This window comes from Otolemur garnettii, unplaced genomic scaffold, assembly GCF_000181295.1.
Source record: "Otolemur garnettii isolate 467f Iridium unplaced genomic scaffold, OtoGar3 scaffold00039, whole genome shotgun sequence".
Taxonomy (NCBI): domain Eukaryota; kingdom Metazoa; phylum Chordata; class Mammalia; order Primates; family Galagidae; genus Otolemur; species Otolemur garnettii.
In genome coordinates, this window is record NW_003852434.1 from 6996505 (window position 1) to 7012880 (window position 16376).

Consider the following 16376-nt stretch of genomic DNA (forward strand, 5'->3'; position numbering starts at 1 on the left):
TGTCTTTAGGACGCATCCCTGTTTATTAATTCCTTGTCTTTAGGACGCATCCCTGTTTATTAATTCCTTTTTGCTTGTTAAGTTCTCCCCAAGGGCACATTTATTTGAATTTTCAGTTTTACTTTGTAATGGGTTTTCTTTGAACCCAGCATCATTTCCTCAGACTCACCTGGCAAAGCTGGTGTCCTGGACTCTGCCTGTGTGTTTCCTCACACCCCCATTCGTGTTTCCGGGGAGGGAGGGCAGCTTTATTTTAGTGACACACTTGACTCCGACAGTTCCAGACTCTGTCTAGGTGTATTGCTTGGTCCTCCTGGAATTCTCTTGTCATGAAGCCTTCTCCCTCCACCCCCACCAAGGGAATGTCACTCCAGTAGGGCTCTGTGCAGGGAAGGGGGCCACAGAGCAGAGAGGCTCGGGGCACTTGTGGGCCCTGATAGTGTCGGCCAAGCACGTTCACTCAGCCAGGATTTGCAAAGCATAATCACTTCCAACAAGCACGTGAAGGAGGATTACCTGGAATTGTGCTGCAAGTAGACAGTGACCATTGCCACGTGTCACAGGTCTGGTCTGCAGAGCTGGCCGCAGCGAGAACATTTATTTATAAATGGGCTTTGTGCCCCTAAAGCAATGGATTATGTACAGACAGGGACAACTTGTGGACCATGCTCTTGTGAAAGCCTGGAGACAACACGGTAAGTAAGTGCTTACTAGAGACCATCTCCACTGACAGGTGGGAGTCCTCAGAGGTCTCACCTGAACAGGATCTTTCATTCAGGCTGAAAATGGAAATGGAGGCTGTGCCTTTGTCCAACACAAGAACCCATGCACTGAAGGAAGGCCGGCTTAGAAATGTGCTGGTCTGTCCCTCAGCCTCTCCTTTCCCCCTGGAGGGAGCAAGAGAGCCTAGGGAACAGGTGGCAGACAGCAGAGGCAGGCTACCAGGGTCACAGGGTGGCGCCCTCCCACAGCCCAGCCAGAGCATCAACCCCTCTAAGCTGGTTCCAGCTATACGTTGGGAGTAGCAGGAATACCTCTTTCCTTCAGCTTCTATGAAGATGTGAATAAGAAAATGTACAGATGAATGTTTTAAAGCAATAACTGAGAAAATGACATGAAGGCTGTGTTGACCAGTTGATGGAAGTATTTCAGATTGCATGTGAAAACCCCACACTGTACCCCAGAAGTGCATTAATGTACATAGTTACCGTTCAATAAAAAAAAGAAAAAAAAAAAAAAAAAAAAGAAAATGTACAGAAAATGCCTGGCATGGGGTAAGGGCGTAGAGAAAGTCCGTGGTTGTGATTATTACACAGGGAGCTGTTAGTTTAGAGGGTTCTGGGATTTCCATCGCTGCTTCTGTTGGTTTCACAGCAGGCCCTTCTCCTCACGTTAATCAAATTAATGATTTATTAATTTTAATTTTTACCCTGAGAGTGAAATATTGAGGGTCAATGAAGAAAAACACTGAAAAATTCAGCAAAAAAGGAAATCCATAGTCCTAACAGATAAACACTCTGTTAATATTCTGCAGTAGCTCCTATTTTTATTCGTGTATTTAATACATCTCGTTAGCGGCAGCCATTCTGTGTACGTAATTCTGTCTCACCCTTTAACTTCAGATTGTATTGTAAGCACTCTTGTCAGAGGTGGAGGAAAGTCCATCGGTTGGGCATGTCATAGTTTATTTAACTGTCACTCTGTGGTGGGAAGTGTATGTCATTTCCAATATAAACAATGTTGCTATACAATTAGTAATGCTTTGGGACAATCAGACCTTAGATTAATTTGAAGCACTCACACGAGAAGGCAAAGAGTCTTCTGTCTTATTAATGAGAACTGAGCCAGGTATAATAGTCTGGGTTTCACTGAGCATAAAAATGGAAATTTTTAAATCTTTTCTCATAAAAAATGTTACAATTGGATTCATTATGTGTGTACGGGCAGTACATGTGTTCAAAGAAAACTATTTCTAAATGCAGGCAGAATAACAAAGGCCATTTCAGCGAGTTCCCTGAATAGTCATCCGAGAACACCTTTCATCCCCGGTCCAGTGACTAAAAGGAACTGTGGCTACCAGAAACCATCCACTCCTATTAGTGTCATGTGTACTGCTGAATTCCTGGCCTTCAAATTGGCCTCTATCCTCACAGAATTTGCCTGCTCTGAGCTATAGGGGTGGTCCCTTATTATCTGGTCTGGCCCTGGCATGATGAAGGCTGGGGGATTTTGCTCCTGAGAGCACCAGCCAGACAGCAGAGGACTGAGCCGGGATTGAGTGAGTAATGTGCACATCAAAGCGTGCCCCAGGGCGGGCCTTTCTGGGCTCAGAGAATTGCCTGCCCGGGAGAAGGCAGTTTCTCCTCAGCCAGAAAAGTTGTTAAGATGGCAAAGCATCCTAATGTACAGAAAATTTTATACACACACACATTATATAAATAATACACCCTAAGAGAAAACTAATAAATGACATGTGGGTGGAAAGTCGGGGCTCAGAGCCCCTGTGTCTCAGGATTTGCTCACTATTCTTCTGGTTATACCTTGCTGTTGGAAAGGGGCTGGGCCAGCTCTTAACGTGCAGGTGAGCACTCTTGTCCTTCGATGATTTTCCATCCTAGAGAACATAGAGACCCCTAATTCAAAAAAGCTCAGGATCACCAGCCTAAACGAAGAGCGCTCCCAAGATGCGCAGAAGCAGCGCAGCAGTCTGGACGTCCACAGGCTCATCACCAGTCCTACCAGTAAGGCTGTGTGGGGCGGCATGGTCCTCACGGGGATCAGACTCATCCCGTGTTGGGACGTGAGCTGGAAGGAGGGGCCAGCGGCACCGCATCAGGTCACAGTCCTTGCTGCCTGGGCTGAGTGTGGTTTCTTGGTAACAGAGAAGGTGTCTGGGGCCTAGTACTGAGTGACTTCTGTGGCCCCCCTCTCCTGGACCAAATCGCCCCTGCTTCTCCATAAGCACACAAGGAGGTCAGTGTTCTGAGGGCAGCAGTTCCTATCCCAGTGGCAGCTGGTCAGGATTTACAGCTGACTCCCCTCTGCTCCCAGGGTGTGATGTTTGTGCAAACACGTCAGCTAAATGCCACTCAGAGAGTTTCCTCAAACAGGTGGCCATGCCAGTGACAGAGACCGAGGACAGGGAGACTCCTCAGTCCACTCTGTCCCCTCACACAGACGTGGCAGTGAATTGATAACCTGGTGTCAGGCATCCTAATGACACCGAGGAAAAGCTTGGCAGACAGCCAGCTTTCCATTCTATGGTCCAGTGAAAAAGAGAAGGCACTAACATTGAGAATAACGGAAAACAACACATTTAGTTCAAGTGATGCTTCTAGACTTTCCCCTAAAAGGTAGTTTTACCAGGGCTGTTAAAACAAGCAGTGAACTGCTCTCCATCACATTGGCTGTGCTGTCACTTTGCGATGATGGAAAGGCGGGCATGAGGAGGTAAAGGGCGTCCCCTAGTCTGTCATCATCAGTCCCCTAACGCAACGATATTGTCATACTGGCATTAGGCTCTGGTGACCAGGTGCCCTGCCCACGAGGGGCCCTGCCCTAGGTCTTATGCCTTAAGGGGCCATGGTCATCCCCACAGAGTAAGGAAATCACAGGACCTAAGGGATATTCTGTCTGGAACTTTCTTTGACTTCGGACCATGCTCTGGGCTCCTAGGAGTCTAGAGTTCACGGCCCAAATGGCCCTGAGGCTACTTCTAGATCTCATTCAGCTTCTTCCTGGGCTCTGTCCTCCTGGCAGGAAGTGTGTATGGCTGAGGCCTGAAGAGAGTGGCTAGGGCAGTGTGAGCTGGAGCTTAGAGGTGTGAGCTCAGGTATCTACTCAAAAGGGCATAGAGCTAGAGGTAGGAAGGGAAGGGGGCAGGCCAGAGGCTAAGGACCTTGACCTTCACCTGTACTCTTGGCCTGAGCCCTGCGTATGTGGGAGCAAAACTGGCAGTGAGTCACTCACAGTTTGAGAGTGGGTCTATCAATCAGGACTTGTGTCTGGATAAAACAAAATTTTAGCAGTGGGCAGGCCAGGGTGGGCATGGCAGCACCACATGGTCAGCAGAGGACTGGGATTCTTTTGTCCTTCCACTTTACTGGGAAGAGACATGGGCTTTTGTTCTCAGGGTCATTTCATGGTGCAAGTTGACCAGCAGAGCTCCAACCAGAAGGAATTTGGGAGAGGTTAAGGGCTGGCTGCTGAGCTGAGTCAGCACCGTTAAGGAGTCTTTCCTGAAGACACACACAGCTCATTCACCTACCTCTCACTCACCATATCTGCACTCAAGGGACACAGGGAAGAATACTCTCCTGGCTAATACAGTGCACCCTTGCATGAAACCTTGGTTTTGTTTGTAAGGAAGGAGAGGTGACTAGTTGTGGGGTAAGCAATAGCCGTGTCTGCTGCCGTTACTCAATTGTCCTGCCTTAAATAAGGCCGTTGGCCATCCCATGGTACTCAGCCTTATAACATTGTGTGTGTGTGTGCGCGCGCACGTGTGTGTGTGTGTGTGGCTTCTCCATCTCCATTTAATGAGCAGAAACTGGAATCAATCTCAAATCATCTTTCTGAGACTGTTTCTCTCCCGGTGCTTTGCTTATCTCAATGATTCTCATTGTAGGGTGGAAATTCCTTTAGAGGTAATGTGCACACACTGTCATGTGCATTTTTTAAGTAACCAGGGAGTATGCTAGTCCAGACACACAATAAGGTCCTTGCCTCATTCCCATGGTGATGGGACAGTGAATGGAATGATCCAGAAGAGCAAAACACTTCTGTTCTGGTGCCCTGGGAAGAGATGGAAATGTCTAAATATTGCCATTCCAGGAAGAAAGGCACTCAGGAAGCTGGGCTCTTTTTGAGGCTTATTTCACCCCACTTTGTCCCCTAGTCTGTTATCATCAGGCCTTCTCTTTTCCCTAAAAATGAGTATCACAGCTCTCAGTGATACCCTGGTTTTCTTTAAGACCCATTTTTTTTTTAGAGCAGTTTTAGGTTAACAGCAAAATTGAGAGGAAGGTACGGAGATTTCCTGCATTTCCCTTGAGGTTTGCTGGCGTGGTGTGCCTTCTGTGAGTGTGACGAATGTGTGACAGGTGTCCACTGCTGTAGGATCATACACAGTATTTTCACTGCCCCAGAAGGCCCGTGTGCTCTGCCTTCCCCCCACTCTCCCCACAGTCCCTGGAAACCACAGACCTTCTCACTGTTTCCACAGTTTTGCCTTTTCCAGAAAGTCACATAGTTAGAATCTTACAACAGGTAGCCTTTTCAGATTGCCTTCTTTCACTTAGAAATGTGCGTTTAGGTTTCCTTCACCTCTCTTCATGGCTTCATGGCTCATTTCTTTTTTATGCTGAATAATAACCAACATGTGGTCTGGATGGATTGCAGTTTATTTACCTACTGAAGGATGTCTTGGTTGCTTCCAAGTTTAGCAATTATTTATAAAGCTGCTATAAACATCTATGTGTACATTTTTGTATGGACATAAGTTTCCAACTTTTTTTGGTAAATACCAAGGGGTGTGCTTGCTGGATTGAGTGGCCAGAATATGCTTAATTCTGTAAGAAACAGCCACACTGTCTTCCAAAGCTGCTGCATCATTCTGCATCTCCAGTGGCAATGAGTGTGAGTGTCTTTCTTTCTTTTTATTTATTTATTTATTTATTTTTACTTTTTTTTGAGACCAAGTCTCACTTTGTTACCCTCTATAGAGTCCTGTGGCATCATAGCTCACAGCAACCTCAAACTCTTAGGCTCAAGCAATTCTCTTGCCTCAGCCTCTTGAGTAGCTGGGACTACAGGTGCCCACCACAACACCTGGGTATTTTTAGACACAGGGTCTTGCTCTTGGCTCAGGTTGGTTTTGGACCTGTGAGTTCAGGCAATCCATCCACCTCAGCCTCCCAGAGTGCTAGGATTACAGGTGTGAGGCACTGCGCCTAACCCTTTTATTTATTTATTTATTTATTTATTTGAGACAGAGTCTCACTATGTCTCCCTCGGTAGTGTGCACAGCTCACAGCAACCTTAAACTCTTGGGCTTAAACGATTCTCTTGCCTCAGCCTCCCAAGTAGCTGGGACTATAGGCACCTGCCACAATGCCTGGCTATTTTTAGAGACAGGGTCTCACTCTTGCTGAGGCTGGTCTCAAACTCCTCAGCTCAGGCAGTCCACCCGCCTCAGCCTTCCAGAGTTCTAGGATTACAGTACTAAGCCACCATGCCCAGCCTTGAATGAGAATTTCTGTTGCTCCAAATCCTTGCAAGGATTGTCAATGTTCTGGATTTTGACCAGTCTAACTGATGTGGAGTGGTATCTTGTTTTTGTTTTAATTTGTATTTCTAGAGTGACATATGATGTGGGACATCTTTTCGTATGTTCATCTTCTGTCTGCAATGATCTGACATGTTTGCATACTTGCCACCATGCACTTATGCTGGCAGCACGGTCTGGACAGCTTGGTAAGGTTTCCTAACCTTGGTGTATCAGAGTCTCACAGTGTTCGTGTTGACGTGTGCCGGCGTCTTGCTGATGCTGTTCATTATTACTGTTGTGTGCTGTGTTGAGAGTATCAGAGCTTGAATTAGAGCAACAAACAAACATTTGTCAATTTCTTGTTAAACTTGGCAAGAGTGGAAGTGAAATCAGAGACATGTGAGCCCAAGTTTATGGGGATAATGTCATGAAGAAAACAGCAGTGTACAAATGGATTAGACATTTTTCTGAGGGGAGAGAAAGCATCACTGATGAAAAAAGATCAGGACAGCCAGTAACAAGCAGAACTGACAAAAACGCTGCAAAATTTCATCATATTGTGTGTCAAAATCATCAGCTGACTGTGAGAAGTGCAACAGACCAAGTAAATGTTGTGTGTCAAAATCGTCAGCTGACTGTGAGAAGTGCAACAGACCAAGTAAATGTTGACAAAGAAATAGGAAAATCTTCACTGAAAATCTTGACTAACAACTCATGACTCTTGCATCATGACAATCTACCACCCATACAGGACTGTCTATGAGGGAGCTTATAGCCTAAACACAAATAAGTATATTGGAACAACCTCCCCACTCACCTGATCTGGCCCTCAACGACTTTTTTCTTTACCCGAAGATAAAGGAAATAGTGAAAGGTAGACATTTTGATAACATTTGGGACATTAAGGGTAATGATGACAGCTTTGATGGCCATCCCAGGAAGAGTTCCAAATTGCTCTGAAGGGTGGACGAGGCATTGATGTGTGTACTCACCCAAGGGGACTGCAGTGATATCCAACAATGAGGTCTGTAACACTTTTTCTAGGATGAGTTGGTGAACTTCATTATTAAGACCTACATGAGGATACACTATCTTCTTTAGTGAGATGTTTGTTACGATTTTTGGCCCATTTTTAAATTGAGTTGTTTTCTTATTCTTAAGTTTTCAAAGTTCTTTACATATTTTGAATGACAGTTCTGTATCAGATACATATTTTGCACATACTTTCTCGCCATCTGTGGCTTGTCTTTTCATTCTCTTGATGAAGTTTTTTCAGACCAGAAGTTTTAAATTTTAATGATGTCCAGCCTATTGGTTACTTTTCTCATGGATCTTGCTTTTGGTGTCATATCTAAAAAGTCATTACCAAACCCAAGGTCATCTAGGTTTTCTCCTATTATCTTCCAAAAGTCTTATAGTTTTGTGTTTTATCATTATTGCAGAGATCCATAGTGCTGTATTACCTTTTGTGAGGGGTGTGAGGTCTGTATCTAAATTCTTATTTTTGGATGGTGCTAGAACAACGGGATGTTGAAAAGACTTTCTTTTCTCCATTGTATTTCCTTTGTTCCTTTGTCAAAGCTCAATTTACCATATTTATGTGGACTCTCTATTATGTTCATTGATCTAGTTGTCTATTTTTTCCACCAAAATCATACCACCTTGCTTACTGTGGCTTTCTAGTAATTCTTAAAGTCAAGCAGTGATAGTCTTTCAGCTTTGTTCTTCTCCTTCAATGCTGTGTTGGCTATTCTGGGTCTTTTTCTCTATAAATAAGCTTTAGAATCAGTTTGTCAACATTTGCAAAATAACTTGCTGGGATTTTGACTGGAGCCGAATGTAAATCAACTTGGGAAGAACCGACATCCTGACAATATGGAGTCTTCTATTCATGAACATGGGAGAACTCTTCATTAAATCTCAGCGGGTTGGGCTCTGGCTAGGTAGTTTCTCTCAAAGGTAGATCTCGTGAAGAAAAATGGAATGTTCTGGTGGATTTCAGGTTCTGTTTCTCCTTTCCCTGACAGAAGCACAAGAGGATTTTTTTCCTGGATATTTATTATGAAAGTCTGATTAGGTTCCTGGAGGTAAAACTTGCTAAAGTGTGGGGCCTCCCTCTGATTAGACCTCCCTGGAATATTCTCACTTACAGGCTTGTCTACACCTAACCGTCATCACTCATCAATTAAGTTCAGGTTTTCCTAATGCCAGAACTGGATCCTGTGGAAGTTTCTGCTCCAGTAGGTTATGATTCTCTGTTTCTGCCTGTCTCTCCAATTTTGAAAGCAGTGATTTTCTTGTAATTTTACTTCTCTTATTGATCTAAGAGCTGTTGATTTTTTTCAGTTTATCCATCTTTTTACTTGTTCTTAGGATACTGGCAACTTCCAAGCTCCTTATATGGAACCAGAAACCAGAGTGAATGTCCTCCTTTTTTTTTCCTTTGGGTAGCCATGTCTGTCTAAACCCTAAGTGTCTTTCTCTACCTGCGAGCATCATAGCCAGGGAGGAGCAGTTAGACAAGTCCACAGTTGCTTCCTCTTTGCTTCTCTGCCCCAGCAGCTTCATCTTTTGCTTTGGGGATTCTGAAATAAATCATCTGGGTGGGGATTTGCAAGAAACCCGGCTCCACCCCCCCTTGACCAAATCCATTGCTCTTGGACCAAGGTTCTATGGAGGGCTCATGGGGAGTCTCTTTCTATTCTGAGTCATTTGCCATGGGGACTTTCTTATTCATTTCCAAGTTAAGAGAACAATTCTCATCTCAGTATTAGTGAGTTTGAAAGGCTCAGCACATTCACGGCTTTGGTTGATTATTTCTATTTTGTGGAAAACACTATAAAAAAAATAATCTCCAAGGGAGAGACCCTGGATAATGAGATTTAGACATCTAAATATGCATTTGGGATTTGGGGAGAGACGTGTGGAGACAGGGGCTTTTAAGCACAAGAATCCTCTGCTGCTCCCTTTGCTTCAATTAATTACCTTTGCTCTGATGACTGCCGTAGGCCCTGGACTGGTCCTGCAGCAGTGAAACCCACCTTGGCCCTAAAGGAAGCCTTAGCCACACTATCAGCAGAGCCCAGCTCTTTGGTATGCTTTGTGCCAACTCACAGCTTACTAATGGACGCCATGAGCCTCTTGGCGGTTTCTCAGGGAATTCAGCTTCTTTCTCTTTTCTACATCTATCACTTAGTCATTCCACAACTGTGCTTTTGTTCTTGTTGTTGTTTTGAGACAGAGCCTCACTGTGTCACCCTTGGTAGAGTACTGTGGTGTCACAGCTCACAGAGACCTCTAACTCTTGGGCTGAGGTGATTCTCTTGCTTCAGCCTCCCAAGTGGCTGGGACTACAGGCACCCACCACAACATCTGGCTATTTTTTTTTTTTTTTTTGCAGTTGTCATTATTGTTTAGCAGGCCGGGGCGGAGTTGGAACCCACCTGCCTCACTGTGTGTGCCCTACCCACTCAGGTACGGGTGCCAAGCCGCACAACTGTTTTGAGTACCCACTATGTACCAGGAACTGTTCAAGGTGCTGAGCATTGAACAGTGAAGAGGAGAGCAAGATTTGAGAGGGTGTTTGCTCTTTCTTTCCAGAGCTGTCCAATTTGGGTCTGGGAATGTGGGAGGAGGAAGCTCCACCACACGTCTGCCCACTCACTGCTTTCTCCACAGATGCCTTCGGTCCTCCCCACTCAGTCTCTCCTGTTATTCAGTCTCTGCCCCATTACTCTGTTTTCAGTTTATCCCCTTTTGTCTATTTACCTCTTTCTTTCCCTGTGGTCTCGTTTTTTCACCTGCCAGAGAGCTTTGTTCCTTTTTGTTTGTTTGTTTTTTTGTTTTGTTTTTGGCCAGAGCCAGGTTTGAACCCAACACCTCTGATATATGGGGCCAGCGCCCTACTCCTTTGAGCCCCAGACGCCGCCCCAGTTTTGTTCCTTTTTTTGTGCCCTTCTCTGCATGGAGACATTTCCCTCAACTGTTGCTCTGTGTTCTTGATCCCATGATGTTGTTGCTCTCCCAATTTTATAAGAGAACTAAAGCCATTCAGCCCATTGCTCAGCCAGACTCATTTTTTGGTGTTTCTACTTTAGGTCGGGAGATGAGGGGTTTTTGTCCTCCTCACTTCATCTCCCTGCTTTGATTTATTCTTTTCAAATATTGTTTGTGAGTATAAATATTTCTTCTTCTTGAATCTTATCCCTCACTTACAAGGGGCGGCCTATCTTTGGTTAACAGCCTGAGCCCTGGGATTTCTCATACTCTGCCCCTACATCAAGCCATTGCATCTTATTCTGGCTCTGCAAAAATTTTTGAGAATGAAAAATTTTTTTTCTCAGAATAATTTTCCCTGTGTGCAACTGAAGTCAAAAATAAAAACTCTGAATCTTTTAGGTTTAAGCACTTCATAAAATCAATTAAAGAAGTGTGAACTATGTTTAATTAGATCCTTTCTGTTAAAAGTAAATGGGAGAGGTAAAATACCCTTTAGCTACTCTTACTAAACTTTTGGCCCATCTAAAGGAAATGAGATTGCTATAGCTAGACAGCTGAATTATATCCCGGATGCAGGACAGAGGAGATTCAATATTGAGGTTACAGCATCAACACCAAAATTTCCCTGTTTTAGTGGTTAAAACTTTGAGTAGAGGAGAAATCAGTATGGTACATAATTCAACAGCTAGTTTGGTTTTTAAAAAATTTCCAGATCAAAATGTCATTTGCTTGCCTCTGTAAGAGGTACTTTTCCTACCAGAATTTTGGGAGAATTTGTACGTGTGTGTATGAAAATACATTGGCTCCATTAGCAATCATCTTTCTTTCCACATGTTGACCATCTATTTCTACGTGCAAGAAATTCCCCTGGCAAGATGAGGAGACAGTTTCTCAAATTTCTGGAACCCAAGTACTTCACTCACTAGCATGGTCAATGTATTATTAATCAGCGGGTATCAATGGATTCCGGAACTGCTGCTGCTAAAGTGTTATCTTAATGTCATTGTTGATGGCGATAAAGGCATCTTCTTGCATCTTTGATTCACTTCAGTAGCCCATATGGCTGTTATTTATTAACTGCCTACTGTGTGCTTACATTATGTCTTTACACACATTATCTCTAATCCTTTCAAAAACTCTGCCATGTAAATGGTGGTACTTGGATTCTGGGCTTGAATTCTAAATATCCTGGCACCTCATAGCCTTCAGTAATCAATTCAAAAGAATAATAGAATATGTTTGCACTAAATTATTCTTTCTCTAGCAAAACATCATTTAACTACCAAAGCTGGTAGTAGCTGATTCTTAGCTAGTTTTTATGTAAAATTTAAATATTTGTATAAAATTTAAAATAAGATTAAATTTTACAAAAGAAATGGTACACGTGGATATCATGCTCACTAATATTTAGATAGTATCAATTCCTGGCTCTCTTTCTAGACTATGTAGAGAATACTCTTCTAATCTACCCTGGTTATTTTCTTGGAATGCAGAGTCTTTCAAAGCAAATTTATGGCTCTAGCTCCCAGGCTTTACCCAGTAATTAACAGTCCTTAGGAGAGGATTTTTTTTTTTAATTTAACCCTTATTTATTCTCCAAAAAGTTAAATCTATTACCATCAGCTTCTATATCAGAGAAAACAGCTTTTTCCTTTTTTATTGTTTCTTCAAGTAGAGAAACAGTTTTCCTAACAGAAAATTCATTTTCTACTTATTATTTCCTCTAATAATTAGCTTATGAAATTTCTCTAACCCCAGAGCTCTTGAAGTTTGTATATTATAAACAGAAACATAAGGATAAAATTCTACTTTGTGTTATAAAATATAATATAGGTTCACTGAGGAAAAATTGTTAATGCAAATAAACATTAAGATTAAAATAAGATAATTTGCAATCCGTCCACTTGGAAAAAATTTAGTTACAGTGTTGCTATATATTTTTCTAAAGTTTTCATGACTCATGCTAATTTTTTTTTTTGTAAAAACATATACTATATATTACTTAAAAGGCATCAAAATAAGAAAAATACATCTAATATTTACCTTTCTTATTACTTCTGGCTTTTTTCTTTGTGTGTGTACCCTAATGTCCACTTGATATCACTCTTCTACTTGAAGAGCTTCCTTTAATATTTCTTGCAGCACAAGTCTTGGCAACAAATTCTAAGCTTTTGTTTGGTCTTAAGGTCTTTATTTTACCTTCGCTTCTGAAAGGTATTTGTTCTGGACACACAATTCTGAGTTGGCAGGTTTTTTATTTTGGTATTTTAATAATAGTAGTACCTTATCTTACGCCTTGTATAGTTTCTGAGAAGGTGGATGTGATTCTTATCATTGTCCCTCTGCATGTAATTTTTTTTTTTTTTTAACTGCCTTGAGGATGTTTTCTTTCCCTTCAGTTTTCAGCAGCTCGATTGTGACATAGCTAGGTTTGTTTTGGAAGGAAGGAGTTATTTTTCTTGGAACTCTTTGGGCTTCTTGGATCTGTGTCTTTTTGTCTTTCATTAGTTTTAGAAAAATTTTAGCTGTTACCTTCAATTTTTTTTGCCATATTTTCTCTATCTTTCCTCTTCTTCCGGGACTCTAATTACACATCTATTAGACCATTTGGTATTCTCCCACCATTGTCGGAAGTGCTGTTCTATTCTGTTCACTCCTTTTTATCTTTATGTTTCAGTTTGATCATTTCTGTTGGCATATCTTCAAGATTACTTATTCTCTCTTCAGTTATATCTAGTCTGCCAATGAGCTCGTAAAGGAATTCTTCATCTCTGATTATTGTTTTTCTATTTATGTTTTTTCATCAGTTTGTTAAAATTTGCATCATTCACCTTTCCCACTATATCCCTTTAACATGTTATACTTAGTTTAAAGTCCCTAACTGATACTTGTAATACCTGGGCCATATTTGTGTCTGGTTCTACGGATTGCTTTAGCTCTTGAAAATACTTTTCCCCCTTCCCCCTTGCATTTTTTTTGTGGCTCATAGTTTTTTATTAAAGGTGGATATCATGTCCAGAACAGAGAAATCAAGGTAAGTATAATTATGCTTGAATGACCCACTGCTTCTTTCAAGCCATTAGTGTGTAGGGGAGGCAGGGGGTGAGGGCTGAGTGAACTCATCAGGAGTTGAGCTAATTTAGATGTTACTGTTGCTGTTGTTACCTTTACTATCTTTCCTACAGACTTCCTGGATGACTGCTATGACTATGTGCTTAGAGCCTGAGGTGCCAGAGGGGTTTTCTAGGTATTCATGCTCTACCCTCCGCTTTTAACTGTTTCTGCACACCTGGCCCACAGAGTAGATCTCTCTTTAGCTCTTGCTCCTGCACCAAGGGTGGACATCATTGCTTGTTTCTCTGTGTATGACTTGTTATAAGAGCACATAGTTTCTCTGTTGTTGTGGCATGGAATCAGTCTTTGGCAAGCCTTATGTGCCTTCACCTTGGAGTTGAGGTTTTCTCAGCATTCCTACCTCTCCCCCATCAGTAACAGACCCCTGCTTCTGAGCAGTGCAGGATCCTGGGCACCAGCTGATTTCCTGCCCCTCCCCTAGGAAGCAGAAGGTTTTTATTTCCGCCCCTTTCAGCAGCAATGGATTTTTGCCTCTGTGCAGGGATGACAGTAATTCCTACCCCATCCCCCACAGACAAACAGATTTGCTTCTGTTCCTCCCCCAGCAGCAATAGACTTTTGCCTAGTCCTGGGGGCCAGAAGGTGTTCTGCATTCCCCAGCAGCTTAAGACCTGTGCTTTGTAAGAGAAGGCTTGGTAGAGAAGAAGGCTCTGCTCTGTGCAACTGGGCACCTCCAGCGTGTCTGCAGCAGAGGGTCCTGGTCTCCTAGCCTGTCCGGAGCCTTTCTTGTGAGCACCCAGTGAGGTCCTATAGAAAATAGTGGGGGTCTATAGAAAACTCCCTGTGGGGGAGGCTCCAAGCTATTACATATTGGCCTCTAGCAAAGTGCTCAATGTCTAGCTGATTTCTTCTTATTTACTGAGATAGTAGCCACGTCTTTCTCCCTTGCTTTGCCAAAACTGAAGCAGTTCATGAAGGAGTTCAAGCCTTTAAATGGACTTATGATTCTTTGGAATTAAATTTACTTAGTTGCCTTGTGACCGTAGCTCTTCAGAGGCTCAAAAAAAGTTGGTATTATACACATCATTCAGCTTTTTCTCATTGTTCCAATGGGAACAACATTCTCTAGTGACTTTCTACATCTAAGCAGAAGCAGAACTCTGTATCTTACTTTGTAATCTGCATTTTCATCTACCAGAATACTGTGAAATCTTTCCAGTTTCATGGATGCTTAATATTTCATTGTAAGGATGTGTTTTAATTATTTTAGATGAATACTGAAGGATTTTTCACTGTATTTTTAATCACTGTAACAATGCTTTGATGAAAAACTTTGTACACAAATCTCTGACCATAGCTATGATACTGACCTTTAGCTAAAATTGGAATTACTGAGTCAAATAATATGAAAAACTCTCAGCTTCATAATGAATTTGGAAATTGTTGATTACATGTTCCTATGTCTGGGGCCATTGGCAACATTGCCTTTCAAAAGAGATACCCGAGGCTAGGCACAGACTCTCACACCTGAGATCCCAGCAGTCTGGGAGGCCAAGGGGGGAGGATCCCTTGAGCTCAGGGGTTCAAGACCAGCCTAAGCAAAAATGAGACCCTGTCTCTACTAAAAATAGAAAAGTTAACTGGGTATAGTGGTGGGCGCCTGTAATCCCAGCTACTCTGAAGGCTGAGGCAGGAGGATTGCTTGAGGCTGGGGGTCTGAGGTTGCTTGTAAGCTAGGTTGCCACCAGGGCAATCTAGCCCAGGGCAACAGACTCTGTGTCAAAAAAAAAAAAAAAAAAGGAGAGAAATATACATATATATTATTTTCTTTACCCTGGCTAAAGACAAAGATACTATCTCTTCATTTCCCTCCGTTTTGTTAAAGAAAAATGTGACATAGTGGAAACCTGCCCACCTTCATATCTAAATCCCCCAGCCACTCAGAAGAAGGTAGAGTTGTCACAATATCTGGTATCTAGAAAGGCAAATTAACAGATGAGGTGTGTTCTGCGTATGTCTTCTTCCTCCAGTTCTCCAAGCTAGGTGATAACCGTCCTGTCGAGCTGCTTTACTCAAGAAAGACTCTTTTTGTAAAAAGCTAGAGAGTAGTATAGGAGAAGAAATTGTTTAACTAGGAGGCAACAGAAGCTACAAATGTATATATTTAAAACAAGACATGGACCCGTTAAACAAATCCATTATTTGCTGTCCAACTTGTAGTTCTTTCCATGAAGTGATTTACAGGTTAATGTCCTTGTGAAAGTGATTTCATGAAAATATAAAATGAGGCTGAGTCCCTTTTCTAAATTGAAAGAGTATGATCCATACATATTTGTGAAATGTAAGTACTTGTTCTCTCTTACTGAGGCAAACCGCTGACAGCAACGTATTATGGGGACCCCCTCGTCATTTGGCAGCTGAAGTGAAAATATTGTCGCAAGTAATGAATTTGTTGATAGCTGTTCCATTACCCAGAATGAATATTTAAATTAGATTTGTGCAGGCTGTCATGTCAGAGCTACCAGGGAGCTTTTCCTTTGACATAATTTATTCTAATTCCTTAGTGCCTGTGTCACCATGTTATATCCTACCGAACGTGTCAAGGGATGATTAGGTTGAGAGACACCAGGTTTTGTTATTGACACAATTTCCATGGGAACACTGGAGAAATTAAACCCTGGCTGAACAAACCTGGGTAGAGCTCTCCTCTGTTTTCTTTATTCTTTATCAGCACAAAGCACGTCCAGAGACAAGGATGAACCCTCAAGAGGTGCACGAGGAGATGCTTTGTGCGTGGCATCAAGAATGTGCCCTGAGAGGTCGCCCTTCCCAGGTTGTTCTCTTACAACCACTCCTGAAAGTTTCTCCTGATGCCTCGTGCTCCCTTCATGCCCTGTGGGTGTTCTGAAGGTCTGGAGAGAGGCGCACAACAGTGAAACTCGGCAATAATACTGTATAAAGTCTCAGATGTGGATTCAAAAATCAAGGGCAAAATTATAATCTGTGCTAGCGTTGGGTTATTTATTCATTCAGT

At 42.5% G+C, this 16376-nt stretch overlaps 1 protein-coding gene across 1 annotated transcript in view; it reads left to right on the forward strand.

Moving 5' to 3' along the window:
• The window catches only part of SCD5 (stearoyl-CoA desaturase 5), a 148525-nt gene that overhangs the window by 109117 nt on the left and 23032 nt on the right, over positions 1-16376 (forward strand). The window lies entirely within an intron of this gene.